Source organism: Gopherus flavomarginatus, chromosome 3, assembly GCF_025201925.1.
Source record: "Gopherus flavomarginatus isolate rGopFla2 chromosome 3, rGopFla2.mat.asm, whole genome shotgun sequence".
Taxonomy (NCBI): Eukaryota; Metazoa; Chordata; order Testudines; family Testudinidae; genus Gopherus; species Gopherus flavomarginatus.
In genome coordinates this window covers 255851568-255866744 of record NC_066619.1, presented here as the reverse complement: position 1 = coordinate 255866744, position 15177 = coordinate 255851568, and the positions used below count along the sequence as shown (strand labels likewise).

Here is a 15177-nt window from a genome sequence, read left to right as displayed (position 1 = left end):
GCAGGTGTGAGATGATGAGCAGTGGCTACAGAACTTTCAGATGTGGAAAGCCACCTTCCTGGAACTGTGTGTGAAGCTCACCCCAGCACTGAGGCACAAGGACACCAGAATGAGAGCTGCCCTATTGGTAAAGAAGCATGTGGCAATTGCTGTGTGGAAGCTGGTGACTCCAGACTGCTATCGGTCAGTTGTGAATCAATTTGGAGTCAGGAAGTCGACCATTGGAGCTGCGTTAATGCAAGTGTGCAGGGCAATTAATCACATCCTGCTACGAAGGACCGCGACTCTGGGAAATGTGCATGAAATAGTGGATGGCTTTGCAGAAATAGGTTTCCCTAACTGTAGAGGGCAATAGATGACACACATATTCCAAATTTTGGCACCAGACCACCTTGCGGTGGAGTACATCAGGGTAATCTGCTGGCAGGCTGCCAGACCATTTGTTTACATTTGCACAGCTGCTCGCTGCTCCCCGTGGCCACAGTTTATCATTCCCAACATTCTGTTTGCCTTTTTGACTGTCACTGCACATTGAGTGGATGTTTTCAGGGAACTATCCACAATGACTCCAAGATCTCTTTCTTGAGTGTGTGACAGACCCAGACCAGTGGGGTACAGGAGTCTCCTAGAGGCAAATATACTGGTCACTGGATGAGTAGTTTTCTGTTCCCTGAGTGAACAGAGCAGGGGCTGCACTAGAGTAATCAGGAACCTGCTGGAACCAATTAAGGCAGATAGGCTGATTAGAACACCTGCAGCCAATCAAGGCAGGATAATCAGGGCACCTGCGTCTAAAAAGGAGTTCACTTCAGTTTGTGGTGTGCTTGTGAGGAGCTAAGAGGGTATGCTGCTGGATGACTGAGGAGTACGAGGAGGAAGGTCTTGTGGTGAGGATATAGAAGGTGTTGGGAGGAGGCCATGGGGAAGTAGCCCAGGGAATTGTAGCTATACCAGGAGGCACTTTAGACAGCTGCAGTCCACAGGGCCCTGGGCGGGAACCCAGGGTAGAGGGCGGGCCCGGGTTCCCCCCAAAACTTCTCAACTCCTGATCCAACACAGGAAGATCTGAGGCTAGCAAAAATCCACCAATAAGTGCAGAACCCACCAAGGTAGAGGAGGAATTTTGTCACAAGTGGTAACAGCTAATTTAGACTCCATCATTCTATATGTATAGTTGCGGCTTCCAGGACTAGCTGCTCCAAGAAGCAGTCATTTAAGGTGTCAAGTTCTTTCTTTATTTCCCCCTCTCCCCCCGCCCCCCCGCTAGTCACCTGCTAAGACTAAGGCCCTGTCTACACTGGCAAGTTTCTGTGCAATAAAGCAGCTTTCTGTGCTGTAACTCCTGAGGTGTATACACTGCTAAGCCACTTAGTGCATAGAAATGGCGCATTTGTAGTGCTTAAAAAAAAACCACACCAACGAGAGGCGTAGAGCTTTCTGTGCCAGTGTTACAGCACCGCGGTGGCAATGTAGACACCCTGGTTGATTGTAGCACTGTGATTGGCCTCCAGAAGCTGTCCCACGAGGCCTGTTCTCACCTCTCTGGTCATCAGTTTGAACTCTACTGCCCTGCCCTCAGGTGACCAACCATCATCCCCACCCCATAGATTCCTTTGGAATTTTGAAAGTCCCCTTCCTGTTTGCTTAGTGATGCATGCAATGGTCTCAGCGCATCTTCCCAGGTGGCCATGCCTGCTCCATGCACCAGGCGATCCCCTGGTTGGAGAAATGTCGAGCTGCTGGATTCATTGGCATTTGGGGAGAGAAGGCTATGCAGTCCCAGCTGCACTCCAGCCATAGGAATTATGCCACCTATGAACAGATTTCACGATGTATGACAGAAAGGGCCCATGAGTAGGGTGAAAGTGAAGGAGCTGCAGAATGCCTACCACAAGGCACGGGAGGCAAACTGCTGCTCTGGTGCTGCGCCCATGAGCTGCCAGTTCTACAAAGAGCTGGATGCGATACTTGGCAGTGACCTCACCTCCATCACGAAGGCCCCTGTGGATACTTCAGTGGCTCATGTGCCAGTTGAGAATGGACCAAGCCAGGAGGAGGAAATCTTGGATGAGGATTTGGAGTGGGAGAGGTACCCAGAGGCAGAGAATGACTTGAAGGTCAGAGATGCATGCAGCCAGGAACTCTTTTCTACCCCAGAGGAGCCTAGCAGTCATAGCTTTTGGAGACTGGTGAAGTGCAAACAGAAGAGGCCCCTGGTAAGTGGATCTGATTTTGAGAATCACTGAAGTGAGTTGTTGGGGGCAGGAGGGTTGCAGAAAGCAGGCTTGTCTCCAACCGCATGCCTAGTCTGAGCGGCGGAACAGGCTGTTGATTGACTCCCTCAATTTACTGGGCAATCCGTTGCCACAGGTTCTTTGGCAGAGCTGCTTTGTTTCGTGCCCCATTAACAGTAACTTTCCTGCAACACTCTGCTGTCACTGTGTGTGTGGGTGAGCTGCATAGGGGCCAGGTGGAAGCTGCAGTCTTGGAGAAGACTCCCTCGATTCCCGGCTCATCCTCAGCAGTAAGATATCTTCCATAAAGAACACATCCTATGGAAAGTGTGTGGACAGGAATGATTATCAGGCCCTCGCTACAATGCTGGGTCTCCCCAAGAGCAACATGCCCATGTACAGCAGGGTCTGGTCCAGGAAGAGTGATTTACCTGCCCCTGCAGTTACTCACCATTTTGGGGGTCTTGTGGCTCATGTGTGCTTACCTGGGGTCAGCTAGTTAGTGACAGGTGAGATAGTACGGCTGTGTTTTAAATCACTGAATCAGTGTTGCAAACACTACTGCTTCTGTAAAATGTTGTGTTTAAACTTCACAGAGATGAGCTTGGGAGCCCAGCCTCCCTCTTTGTTATCAGTGGCTGAACTGCTGCGCCCAAATTAGAAAGCTGCCAAGAAGAACTAAGGAGGACTTCCTGCGTGATGTTATGATGCACTCCGCTGCCGAGGAACAGGAATTGAAGGAGTGGCAGGACAGCGAGAAGAGGGACCAAAAGGAGAATACGGCATGCCAGAATGAACCCACGGAGTGACTCTTAAATGTAATGGAGCGCCAAGTCGACACAGTCCAGGTGATACTAGCTCTTCAAACTGAACAGCTCCACACCCGCCCTCTCCTGCATCTGCTGTCGCAAACTCTTTCCTATGTGCCCCACAGACACCACCAAGACACCGTTATCAACTTCCTGGCTCCAGTCTCTATCTCAGCCATTCTTCTGCTCCCTCTTCACACTGCAGCACTGTGGACTCCCAGTACCCACAGCACTCAACACCCCTCCCTCTGCAGTTAGGCTCTGCTGAAGTACAGCACCAGCTGCATTGTACTCCAAAGGAGAACATTGGATATAATCCCTGGCCCAGGGGTGAAAGTAATTTACAGGATTTACTGGTACTGCTGGAGTCCTGAGGGGAGCGTGGCCTCATCTGGAAGGGGTGTGGCCTCAAGATTGAAAGGCCCTGGGCACCAGCTGTGGCTGGGAGACCCAGGGCCTTTAAATCAACCAGGGCCTCCCAGCTGCAGAGGTAGCTGGGAGGCCCCCAGAGTTCAGGGGCAAATTAAAGGGACCGGGGCTCCGGCTGTCACGGGGAACCCTGAGCTTTGCGGGGCTGGGGCAGGTATTTAAAGGGCCAAGAGCTCCTGCCACTGAGGGGAGCTCCAAGTCCTTTAAATCCTGGCCCCAGCCTGGCCACCAGAGCCGCGACCGGGATTCAAAGGGCTCTAGGCTGCCTGCAGTGGCGGGGAGCTCTGAGCACTTTAAATCTCAGCTGCTGAGGGGGGTTTAAAGGGCTCTGGGCTGATTGCAGCCACGGCAGCCCAGAGCCCTTTAAAACCAGCCCCCGCCCGGCCACCGGAGCCGTGGGCGAGGGTGTTGAAGGGCTCTGGGCTGCCAGCTGTGGCGAGGAGCCCAGAGCCCTTTAAATCCCCGCAGCGAAAGCCAGTGCAGTCCGGCACGGTGTACTGGCTCTTGCCGGTGCACCATACCGGCTTGTACCAACTTACTTTCAACTCTGCCCTGGACATACCCAAATCTTTAGCCATCCCAGGACCCCTCCTCCTGGGACCTTCGCTTCCCCCATACCCCTCCCTGCTGATGTATTTTTTTGTTTGACTCTCCTCCAGTTATCTTTTAATAAAAGAATTGTGTTGGTTTGAAAGCAAAAAGAGCTCTACAAAGCAACATTTAATTATGTTAAACCCCCTTATTGCATCATGTGCACCAATCACCTCCTAGCATTACAAGCAATCCCGAGCATAACAACAAATATTAGTGGCTTTCAGCTTAAAATTGCTGTCTCAAGGCACCCTTGATCCTTAAGGCCCTACACTGTGCCCCTATAATAGCCCTGGTCTCTGGCTGTTCAAACTCAGCCTCCAGGTGCTGTGCCTCTGCGGTCCAGTCCTGAGCGAAGCTTTCATCCTTCCTTTCACAAATATTATGGAGTGTACTGCACGCGGCTATAAGCATAGGAATATGGTCATCGGCCAGGTCCAACTTCCCATATAGGTAGTGCCAGTGGGCCTTTAAATGGCCAAAAACATACTCAGTCATTTTTCACTTCCTCAGCCAGTTGTTGAACTGCTACTTGCTGCTGTCAAGTTGCCCCATGTATTGATTCGTAAGCCACAGCATTAAGGGGTAAGTGGGGTCTCCCAGGATCACAATGGGCATTTCGACTTCCCCTACGGTGATCTTCTGATCCAGGAAGAAAGTCCCTGCTTGCAGCTTCTTGAACAGGCCAGTGTTCCGAAAGATGCGTGTGTCATGCACCTTTCCGGACTAACCTGTTTTAGTGTCTGTGAAATGTCCATGATGATGCACAAGCGCCTGGAGAACCATGGAGAAATAGTCCTTCTGATTAATGTACTCGGTGGCTAAGTGGTCTGGTCCCAGAATTGGAATATACATGCCATCTATCACCCCTCCCATTTGTGCAAAGCCATCCACAATGTCATGCACATTGCCCAGAGTCATGGTCTTTCAGAGCAGGATGCAATTCACGGCCTTGCACACTTCTGTCAACATGAGTCCAATGGTCGACTTTCCTACTCCGAACTCATTAGTGACAGATCGTTAGCAATCTGGAGTAACCAGATTCCACAGTGCAATCACCACGCGCTTCTCCAACGACAGGGCAGCTCTCATTCTAGTGTCCTTGTGCTGCAGGACTGGGGCGAGCTCATCACACAGTCCCATGAATGTGGCTTTCCTCATCTGAAAGTTCTGCAGCCAGTGCTCGTCATCCCAGACATGCAGGACAATGTGATCCCAGCACTCAGTGCTTGTTTCCCAAGCCCAAAAGCAGTGTTCCACTGTGGTCAGCACCTCCATGAATGCCACAAGCAATCTTCATGTCATAGTTACTATGCGTGGCGTGATCAATGTTGCACTCCTCTTTCCTTTGTAGTTTAAGGAATAACTCCCACTGCCACTCATGTTAGTCGGAGTGAGCAGCATACTGGTCAACAGTTCGGGATCTATTCCTGCAGCCCGAAGAGGCAGAGTGTGCAGTACACAAATGTTTGAAAGATGGCACCAAGTGCGGACGGAAGTGCAGGGATTTCTGGGATGCAAAGCAATGCATCATGGGTCATTGGGACAGGACCCAGGATGCCCCGCAACCCTCTCTGGCTTCCCACAAGTCTTAGCAGCAGAAGAGAAAGAGGTGCTCTGTGGGATAGCTGCCTAGAGTGCACCGCTCCAAATACCGCTGCAAGTGTGAACGCGCTATTGCGCAGGCAGCTGACAGTGTGAACACACAACCGCAGTTTCCCTTCAGTGCTCTCTGAGCGGCGCTGTAAATTTGCTAGTGTAGATGTGCCCTAAGGGATATAAGCCTCCTTGTATATTCAATGATGAAAAGTATTGGCTAGCCACTCTTTTTATATCCATTTGCAGGGTGCCTAGCACAATGACGGACATCCCACTCCTGACCGAGGCTTTTAGGTGCTACATTCATACACATATAGAATGAATAATCAATAAATAAACTGTTGCATTCACTTACCCATTTTCTGATATAGTGTCAATGAAGATAAACACAGAGAACTTTTCTTCTTTTGACTTCCATAGAACATTTCAAACACTTGTATTACAACTTAATTGTCCCTTCCGTACTTGACCTCCTTCTGATCCCTCACTTCTTCCACAAGGTGGCAGTTTTCACCTTAAATTCAGCTCTAATGTCTGTAAACCTTTGAAATAGAGACTAGAAAAACTAAAATACACCTACTGTGGCTGGGTTTGGGGATTGCTCCAGAGTAATGATGAGACAGAGCAGGTCCTGATGAGGGAAGGAGTGGTGAAAGAAAATAAAAAGTTTAAAAATGTATAGAAAAAAAGCAGTTACTGTGCAGACTAGAGTTCCAGTGTAAGGCCTGGTCTACACTACGCGTTTAAACCGATTTTAGCAGCGTTAAACTGATTTAACGCTGTATCCGTCCACACTATGAGGCCCTTTATATCGATATAAAGAGCTCTTTAAATTGGTTTCTGTACTCCTCCCCGACGAAAGGAGTAGCGCTAAAATCGGTATTACCATATCGAATTAGGGTTAGTGTGGCCGCAAATCGACGGCATTGGCCTCCGGGCGGTATCCCACAGTGCACCACTGTGACCGCTCTGGACAGCAATCTCAACTCAGATGCAGTGGTCAGGTAAACAGGAAAAGTCCCGCGAAATTTTGATTTTCATTTATTGTTTGCCCAACGTGGAGCTCTGATCAGCATGAGTGGCAATGCAGTCCCAGATCCAAAAAGAGCTCCAGCATGGACCGTACGGGAGATACTGGGTCTGATCACTGTATGGGGAAACAAATCTGTTCTATCAAAGCTCCGTTATAGAAGACGAAATGCCAAAGCGTTTGAAAAAAAAATCTACAGGCTACACAGTGCTGCATGACAAGCGTAACGGGAAGCCAGAGACTCAAATGGACGCTCATGGAGGGAGGGAGGGGGTACTGAGGACTCCAGCTATCCCACAGTCCCCAGCAGTCTCCGAAAAGTATTTGCATTCTTGGCTGAGCTCCCAATGCCTGTAGGTTCAAACACATTGTCCGGCATGGTTCAGGGAATAGCTCGTCAATTTACTCCTCCCCCCACGTGAAAGAAAAGGGAAAGAAATCATTTCTTGACTTCTTTCAATGTCACCCTATGTCTACTGAATGCTGCTGGTAGACGCGATGCTGCAGCAGTGAAGAGCAGTATCTGCTCCTCTCCCCTGCCCGGTGGCAGACGGTGCAGTAGGACTGGTAACCGTCCTTCTTATCAACCCGTGAGTGCTCCTGGCTGGCTTCAGGTGAGGCTGGCCAGGGGCGCCTGGGTGAAAATAGGAATGATTCTCGGTCATTCCCAGTAGATGGTACAGAACGGCTGGTAACCGTCCCTGGTGGCAGATGGTACAACATGCTTGATAACTGCTGAATACCCCTGGCTGGCCTCAGGGGCGCCTAGGTAAAAATAGGAATGATTCCTGGTCATTCCCAGTAGATGGGACAGAACAGCTGGTAACCATCCTCATCATAGCAACTGGGGGCTGAGCTCCATCAGCCCCCTCCCTTTCCTGTGTAAAGAAAAGATTCTGTACTGCCTGGACTATCATAGCAGTGGCATGCTGAGCTCCTCTCCTCCGCACCGCTTAATGTCCTGCCTGGACTGTCATAGCACCGGGAGGCTGCCTCCCCCTCATTTTATCTCATTAACAAGTCACTGTTTGTTATTCTTGCATTCTTTATAACTTCATGACACAAATGCGGGGGACACTGCCACGGTAGCCCAGGAAGGTTGGGGGAGGAGGGAAGCAACGGGTGGGGTTGTTGCAGGGGCACCCCCCGTGAATGGCATGTAGCTCATAATTTCTGCGGGATCTGACATGGAGCAGCTGTGCTCTCTGATACACTGGTTCTCTAGTACACTTGCCCCATATTCTAGGCAGGACTGACTATTTTTAGAAACCATAAAGGAGGGATTGACTCGGGGAGTCATTCCCAGTTTTGCTTTTGCACCTCCGGCTGATCTCAGCCAGGGGCACCCATGATAGCAGCAGACAGCAGAGAAGGACAGATAACCGTCATCTCATTGCCAAATTACACTGGCAGCAGACGGTACAGAACAACTGGTAACCATCTCTGCTTCATGCAAAAGCAAATGAATGCTGCTGTGTAGCGCTGGAGTATCGCCTCTGTCCGCAGCATCCAGTACACATACGGTGACTGTAAAAAAAAAAAAAAAAAAAAAAAAAAAAAGCTGAATGGGTTCCATGGTTGCCGTGCTATGGCGTCTGCCAGGGCAATCCAGGGAAAAAGGGCGTGAAATGATTGTCTGCCGTTGCTTTCCCAGAGAAAGGAATGACTGACGATATTTACCCAGAACCACCCGCAACAATGATTTTTGCCTCATCAGCTACTGGGCTCTCAACCCAGAATTCTAAGGGGCGGGGGAGACTGCGGGAACTATGGGATAGCTATGGAATAGCTACCCACAGTGCAACGCTCTGCAAATCAACACTAGCCTTGGACCATGGATGCACACCGCCGAATTAATGTGCTTAGTGTGGCCGCGTGCACACGACTTTATACAATCTGTTTTATAAAACCGATTTATGTAAAATCGGAATTATCCCGTAGTGTAGACATACGCAAAGATGCAAGATTAATGGTACTTACAAATGCATTTTGTAGTTTGAGCACCTCACACCGAGATACACCAGCTCATCAGGCCAAAAGTTTAAAAATAACACATCTGGTATAAAAGTCCACTATTAACCCACAACACAGCAGTACAAGCAGGGCTGGCTCCAGGCCCCAGCGTGCCAAGCGTGTGCTTGGGGCGACATGCTGCAGGGGGCGCTCTGCCGGTTGCCGGGAGGGCAGCAAGTGGCTCCGGTGGACCTTCCACAGGCGTGCCTGCGGAGGGTCCGCTGGTCCCGAGGCTCCGGTGAAGCATCTGCAGGCATGCCTGCAGGAGGTCCACCGGAGCCGCGGGACTGGCGAGCGGCAGAGCACTCCCCGTAGTGTGCTGCTGTGCTTGGGGCAGCAAAATGGCTAGAGTCGGCCCTGAGTACAAGCATCTAAAGCAGGGCGAGACTTCAGCCAGTAAGACCAGAAGCAGTCAAAGCAAGGACTGCTGCACTGGGGAGCAGGGGTAAATTAGGGTCCAGCTGGGGCCACCTCTCCCCCAGCATTCTCCTGGATGATGTGTAGAACTGTGTAGGGGAACCCCTCAAATACTCTAGGGGCACTGGGATTGAGGTGGTGCCTCTCTTCCCTCTCCTCTGTGGTCTTGGGGGCAGAGAGGAGCCAGCCAGAGACTCCAGCAGAAAGCAGAGGTCTCTGGGCGTTCAGAGAATTTTCTAGAGTTTTGACTGGACTTTCTCTGCCTTGGGCTGATTGCTCTGACCCTCCCCTGCCACCTCACCTTCATCTCACCTGCCCCCTTACCCTCTTCTCCTCTGCTTTGTCCCTCAGACTCCCTTCCTTTCAGCTGATCCTCCCCTAAATACCCCTCTTCACAAAAAATTACTGTGGTACTAACATGGTGTGTGCTGCCATCACATTGTTCCCTCTGCTTGTGGGTTACCTCTAGTCTTCCACCATGTGCCTGTCCTGTCTATTTAGAGTGTAAGCCCTTCAGGGCATGAACCATCTACTACTCTGTTTGTATGGCTGGATAGCCCTTAGGGATTACCATAACAAACAGTAATTAATAGAAGGTTGACAAACTGAGCCCCTGGACGAGACGGGGTCCATTTGATGTACAAATCTTGCTCATGATGGATTAAGACCTTTTAGAGTACAATCTCTCCTTAAAAAAATATGGTTCTAGCTCTTCTGGCTGTGCAAATACTCTGACAGCAAACCAAAGTTCTTAGAGAGGAGTGAACTGCTCCCATTCATCAAAATCATGATTTATTCTGAAGCCTAATGATGGCTCTTACGGGCCAGATTTCCAAACAGAGATGCACAATTGCATTTCTAATTTTGGTGACCAATGACAGTGGTTAAGAAGGCAAGTTGGATAAGTGCATGCACAAAGCACCAAACAAACAAAGAACATAAATAAGTGCCCCAAAAGCATCAAGCATTATTCTTCCTCCTTCCCCCACAAGTGATATCAAATGCAACAGAAACTCTACTAACCAAGGGCCAGATCCTCTACAATGGTCCTTCACCAGCTTAAATCACATGAGGATCTGGCCCTGAAAGTTTAGTAACTACAAAAGGTCCATATTCTACCTTTGACATTTTGGTAAACCACCCATTGACAGAGGGGATTGTTTATGGCTGTTACTTTGTAGCCCTCTCCTAGGGATCATAATTAAAATAAAATTTGGCCTTTTGCTATCAGGGAGCATGACAATGGAAAGAAGCTGTTAGCCTTGCTGGAAGTCTCTGCTGAGCATGGAGGAGGGCAGTCCAAAGTCACAGGCCCCCCAATTAAGAAGGTCCTTATGCTATGTTGAGTCGTTGCAGCCTCCCCATCAGAGTGGAGTGAATTCCTCATAATGAACCCAGACATACTAGGCACAGGAGCACTTTCACTGTTTATCATGAATTTAAACTCTGTTCCATTGCCACATTTTCATAGCGTAATCAGCAAAACTGCAGTCAGCAGGAGCGGAGGATGCTCTCTGCCTCACATGGGGCACTAGACACCTGACAGCATGATGCCCTAAAAGTGCATTTTCCAAAGCGGAGTTTAAAATGGTATACTTTTCATGAAGTAAATGAAACCCTAAAAGGCCAAATTCGTCCTTGGTTAACTACTTTTAAATCAATTTAATTACATTAGGGATGAATTTGGTTCTGTATGTTCAGTTTAAGAGGAAAAAAAATTGCAAAGTGAAAAAAATACCAAGAACTATATTAATCATGAGTCTCCAGAACACCACCTCCTAAAATTGCCCTTGCTTTTCTTCAAATGGACAGCAAAGAGTCCTGTGGCACCTTATAGACTAACAGACGTATTGGAGCATGAGCTTTCATGGGTGAATACCCACTTCATCAGATACATGTATTCACCCACAAAAGCTTATGCTCCAATATGTCTGTTAGTCTATAAGATGCCACAGGACTTTTTGCTGCTTTTACAGATCCAGACTAACATGGTTACCCCTCTGATACTTCAAATGAACAGATACCCTTTCCATGTTAGCCAGTGCAATCAGACTCTCATACAAATCTGCAATATACAATGTTCCAGAGGCCTTCCAGTTTTCTAAAGTGCATATTAACATCTGGCCACTCACATAGCTCCTACTGGAAATGTTCTTGGCTCTAATTTAGCTATGGTATATTAATAAAATCTTCCTTTAAAAAGGTGGATGACTAGAAATATGCAAATTCATGACCAAATATAAGCTAATGCTTTCCCCTAAATTGCACAGACATGAGGACAATCTGAAAATATATTTGTAGTACCTATTCCATTTAACTGGACAGTTACCAATTTCTAGCTAGCTCTTTTTTGATGTTGTACTCTGTACAGTGAGTCAAAGAGCCCGATTCTACAACCTTTAAAAGAGAGAGACAGGCCTGCAGAATCAGGACCCAAGTTTTAAGTGTTTAGCAGATTTTACAGTTTTCTTTTTGTGCATGTTATCACCATTTCATCTATATCATGTCTCAAGTTTCTAGTTCTGTCTTCTCTAGTTGTAGTCAATGAGCACTACACACTAGATAGCAGTTACCTTCTGTGTAGCGCAAAAGGAGGCTTCAGAACTCCTGTGTAGTTCAGAACTTCAAGGTCAACAGCAGGACTCTTATGAATTCTAAATATTCTAGGAGTTGGTGCTTATCTAGATTATCTTTGAAAGTTTTGGATTTTTAACTACTTGATTTTTATGCGTCAACTATAAATACAACCCTATGTAATGTACAGGGTTTCTTTTAGGATTTGAGTTAGAATCTGTGTTCCACAAGAGAGTTGATTCAAAGTAAGATAGTCCTTCTCAAAGCAAGCCAATGAACATTTTTTTGCTCAGTTTTATAGACTGAGTTATCCTAGAACATAAATGTTCTGCGTATATGGGGACAGTGGAAATGAAACATATTGCTGGCTGGATCTTTTTGCATGTTGAGGGTCCGGGTTCTCCTTTTTTTTAAACTATTGACATGACCTTGTTTCTAAAATACCCATTCTGGTGTCTCATTTTTATTTGCCGTCCAATATAGTGGCTGCTTCATAGTAAAAGCAGGAGGAATGTTCCACAGATGTGGAAATCTAAATCCTACCTCTTCAATGATTTTAGATGTGTGTATATCTTCCTACTGTATTTTCCACTGCATGCATCTGATGAAGTGGCCTTTAGCCCACGAAAGCTTATGCTCAGATACATTTGTTAGTCTCTAAGGTGCCATAAGTACTCCTCGTTCTTTTGACTATACACTGATATTTCCAACGGTATGGAGGCAGTGCTATCTAATGTAAAGAGAATAAAAATGAGGTACTGCGTGTTCTTGAGGAAATCAACACTGCGTCTCTCAGTTTGCCCGTCTACTACTCAGATGGGCACCATATAAAAGCCTAGATTGACTTGGGAAATAGTGATAATTCTTCCCTACATCATAGAGCTGTTATATAGCTTAATTCAATAGTGTGTGTAAAGTGATTTGAAATCCTTGGATGAGAAGTATAAAGCAGTACCATGGCGTTACATTCCTTAGGTCACTTAGGACTATTTTTGACAGTCACACCATGACCAAATACCAAACTGCATATTTCCCATGATATCCGCTGGTAACAATGCCGTAGAGCTGTCTGTGGTGCAAGTTCCTTAAAATAAATGTCACCTCTCCACTATTATTTCATACTGCCCAGAGGAGTACTAGGCACTTCACAGAAGGGGCGGGGGGAAAACACACACACACACACACAAAACAGTCCTTCTTAAAAGAGCTTTTGCATGGGACACCCTGAGTGGTGGTGAGAAATAATGGGGGAAGGGAATGAGTCAGGGAATTAAAAATGTCACAGCATTACAGTTATGCAGATGCTCAGCTTGGACATGCTCATCTCAGGGTGACTCAATTCAGGTGTTTAATTTTCATAAAAAGAAGAACATACAGCTACAGCATTGTGACGATTACTGACTAACTTATTATGAACAGGAAGGAGGTGAGTTTTCAAGAAGGAATTGAAATGACATGGGGCTGGTGCCTTGGCAGAGCAGAGAAGGGAGGATATTCCATCCACCAGAGACAACATGGAAAAAATATACTAGACAATTGTGAGTTGATGTTTGTACACAAGTGTTAGCTTAATTCATTAGCTTAATTCAGTACCTCAAATACAACAGAACAGATGGTGCTGATTAGTCTCAAGAGTATCAGCAAGACTCACATAGTAAAGATTTAGAAATGGGACAGAGTACCATTTCACTGGAGCTCAGCAAAAGTCTCAGAAATTTCATTCCAAGCCTACATATTGAAAAGTGACCTCAGCCTGGCACAATGCAATGAATGACCATTCAGCAATACAGGAGAAACTCTCAGCACTCACTTGTCTTTCCTGATGACTTAGCTGATGGGCCAATGTCTTAAGCAACAAAGTTAGACACAGATTACTTGGTTGTGCACCCTCCCGCATATATCAGTTTTACATCAGTGTATTTCCATTCACTTCAGTGAAGTTACTCCTGACTTCAGTGCAAATAAGGCCAGAATCAGTACCGCAGATAAAAGGATGCTGAAAAGTTGGAGGTCAAGTAACTCACGTAACTCCACTGAAGTCAATAGGTATAAAACAAGTGTAAAATTGGTGTGTTATCAGAATCAGGCCCTAAATACTTATAACATTTCTTCCTTTTGTTTTGGATAAAATTACTGATGGTACCTATATAGGTCTCCTTCTGGGAAGGTTCACAGGCTGATTTTCAGGTTATCAGCAGATCTACATATCTTATTGATCCCCAAACGGGGAGGTGGGGCATGGAGGAGCATTTGGGGGGGGACGACATGGCAGGGCCCAGGTCAGCTCCCACAGGGGAAGAGGAGGGAGCACTACCCAGCCCTGCTCAGGCCCCAGCTGCAGTGCCGTACCTTGTCCAGCTCCAGCTCCACTCATAGGTGCCAGAACTAGGGGTGCAGGGGGAGCTGCCACACCCCCTGGCTTGAAGTGGTTTCCATTATATACAAAGTTAACAGTTTGGTTCCATGGGTCTCAGCACCCCCACTATAAAAATTGTTGCAGCACCCCTGGCTCCACTCTGCCCTCTGCTTGACCCCAGCTCTGCTCCAGCCCAGCTGCATCCCCATTCTGCTCTCAGCCCAGCTTTGCTCTCATTCCCTCTCCACTCCCAGCCCAACTCCGCCTCTAACCCCAGCTCCATCCCATCCCCAGTTCAGCCCCCAGCTCCACCTTCAGCCCACCCTCCTCTGCTGAGCCAGCTGTGCAGTAATGGAGGGGTGGGGGAAGAGCACAGACAGATTACATTACTGGTAAGGGGGGCATGACAAAAAGTTTGGGTGCCACGGACATATCTGAACCAGCAATATCATTCAACTTCTCTGTACCATGAAGGGTTAAATCTCTGGGCTAGATTCTGCCACCCTTGCTGCTCCTGATGAGCAGTCACTGACTTGGCGACCAGTCCAAATGGCTGCAGTGGGACAACTCACAGCACTAGTTAGCAGGAATGAGGAGGGTAGAATCTGGACCTCTCTTTGTGTGGAGTCACATATTTGAAAGAACTCAGGACCAAATGTTCAAGTGTGCAGCACCTACAACTGGGGCCAGATTTTTTTTTTTTTGTAAAAAACAAAAAAATAAAATAAAGCTCTGCTCCCTTCTAGGCACCCAAACATGGAAGGTGCTCAGTGACTACGGTGATGGGCTGCAGCATAAAATCCGTAAAACAGAGAGAGGGAGCTGATTTTCAAAATTACTCGGCATCCAGCAAATACTCAACATGCCAAGGCTTTATTTTTGTTGTTGAAAATCTGGCTATTTATTCTGGGGCCTAAATGAGAGAGAAGCAGTTTGGAAAGTCTTGCCCACATTGCCTAAACACAGCAGAGGGGAGGGGATCCTTTTGTAAGCCCTTCCCCCATTATTTATTTTCTCTCCTTGTAACAACACAGCAGCGTCTCACAGAAATAGAACTGTGATTTTTGGAGGATTACCTGTTTTTTAAAACAGTTGATCTCCCATTAATATATTTTAATCTTTTGG

At 47.4% G+C, this 15177-nt stretch overlaps 1 protein-coding gene across 3 annotated transcripts in view; it reads left to right on the top strand.

Moving 5' to 3' along the window:
• The window catches only part of CD38 (CD38 molecule), a 44953-nt gene that overhangs the window by 15201 nt on the left and 14575 nt on the right, over positions 1-15177 (top strand). The gene's annotated exons all lie outside the window — the stretch shown is intronic.